We start from the raw sequence: 2,500 nt of genomic DNA on the forward strand, positions 1-2,500 counted from the left end.
ATCTATCTATCTATCTATCTATCATCATCATCTATCTATTTATCTATCTGTCTATCCATCTATCATCATCATTATCTATCTATCTATCTATCTATCTATCTAGATATATATGTATTTGAAAACATTGAAGACTTATTGGCTCTAGCCTTATAAGAAAATTATCTGAAACTTTGATCAGTCTTTGGTTGACCATTAAGGGTAAACCCCAAAAATCCAGGTTTAAAAGAGAAAGAGAGAGTGGTAATAAGCAGAAACTTCAGCAACAAAGAACAAAAACAACAAAAAGAAAAAAGAATTGCAGAAGATCTGAGCACAAAGATGTTTCTAATATATTACCCAAAATAATAAAGCTTTCTATGTGTGATACTCAATATGAAGCATGTTTTATGCACAGTCGCATACACACACACACACGCGTGCACACACACACACACAATCTTTTTCAGAAGGTGGCATTTGATTCTGTTGACTATGCACTTAGGAAATTTCAACACTAATCCAAATTTTTACATTTGAATAAAGGTATACTTGGAAGTCATGTTTTTCATTAAGAAACTGGTAAGTCATAATTTCATGATATAATAAATTAGAAATCCTGCCTTCTGAAAAGAAGTAAAAGTTATAAAGTGATCAACTTCCCATCTATAATTTAACACACAGGAAGAAAGAAATGCTGAAAAAAAAATAAACTTTAGAGATGCATGTAAATAAAGGCTACAGAATTCCATGTTTACCTTGACTACATTTTATATTAAGATAAAATATCTTTCATAACATAATGTCATAAGACATTTGTCCAACTATTCAATTTAATGGCTGGAATAGTTTTTTAGCACCATCCGTAGACTAAAATGAATAAATTTATTTGAACTCTAAACATGTTTGAAGTCTTAAATTCTGTTCTCTACCCAATTGCTTCCACTATTACTTTTATTTTCCTCTTAGAAGAACAATTCCATGAAATGTGCCATTTGGTTGGTTATGGCATGGAGATATGAGCCAATTTATGAAGTGCAGAGGCATAGACCTATTTATGGAGCACAAAACAGTGCTGCTATTTATTGTATTGTATAAATATATCATAGTGCATAAAATTTTAGACGTGGAGATAGCCCAGAAATATTTTCCTCACTCTATTGATTTAGGGTTCCTTTTTAATAATTTCAAACCATCAACCCCTCCCCACAATCAACACAATATAAAGGCATGTATGACAAGGTTAAAACTTCTGATTATGTCATTTTCTGTCTAAAAATGTTTTAGTGACTCCATATTTCATTACACATTTAAAAAAATCTCCTGGTATTCAAGGTATTCTATGCTATGTATTTTTGATTTTTAGCTCTTTGTTTTTGGATATTTTAGCCAAAGTGAACTACTCACTCATTTTAAACTCACCCTGTAATCTCAAACACCAAACGTTTATCTACATGGATCAGTGTCTTTAAAGCCTAGCTATTTCTCTTCCAAGCCTGGTTTTCACGATGCTATGTATTTTTCACATGATAGTTCAAATATAAGTTTCTACATGAAGTTATCCTCAGGATCTTCAAACAGATACAATCTCCTTTGGGTCTCATGTAATAATTTGTTTCTCTCCTACATTATATACTATAATAATTGTAAGACAGATCAGATGTCTTAAAAGCAAAGCTGGATCTTTCTTACTTTAAAAAATGCTTTGCCAAGCATTGTAAAATAGATCTTCCATAAATATTTATTGATTAAATTGAATCGCATCCAACTGTGAACAAGAGAAACTATTAATGTTAATAACTATTGAACTAATTTCACGTGTGAATATTACACTGTATTCAGAGAATATGCTGTGACTCTTATAATTTTTTCCTACTATTTTGTATAACCCCTTATATTATGTTTTCCTCCAGGGTTTGGGAATTTTGTGTGTGTTTTACAGTTGTATAATCCCACAATTTAAATGTCAATTATCTTGCCTTCCAGAGTGACTGTATGGCAGGTGTTTTACTTGAGCCTAAATTAAGTTTATCACTGATAATCAAAACTCTGAGAATTACTGGAGAACTAGTGACAGCAGTTTATTGGAATCTTAATTCTAAAAGCGAAAAAATCTTCTGAGAATTAGCTCATTTTAGGATAAAAGTGAATTAGATAAGTTAACTTCATGTAAAATTGGCTTAGAAAGCAGAGGAGGGAAGCATATTGGAATTTATCAAAGTGTCTGTTATTGGTATCTCAAAGATCAACCCTGGTAGATGATCTGTATCTAAGTGTCAGGGTGAGAAGTAGGAGTGGGCGCAAAATCTGAAATAACTATGAAATATTCAGCATCCATTCAACATGAATATTGCAATATTCGATTTCAAAATCTAAGACTGATTTGAGAAAATGGAATATTCTAACACAGAGAAGGAAAATTAGGACTTTCCCTATTAATCACTGAAATCAAGGCAAACTCTAACTCATTGGAGCTTGTTTTAGTCAGTTTTTGCTGCTATAATAGAAATACCACAAACCATGT

Source organism: Herpailurus yagouaroundi, unplaced genomic scaffold, assembly GCF_014898765.1.
Source record: "Herpailurus yagouaroundi ecotype Mexico unplaced genomic scaffold, PumYag 162, whole genome shotgun sequence".
NCBI lineage: Eukaryota > Metazoa > Chordata > Mammalia > Carnivora > Felidae > Herpailurus > Herpailurus yagouaroundi.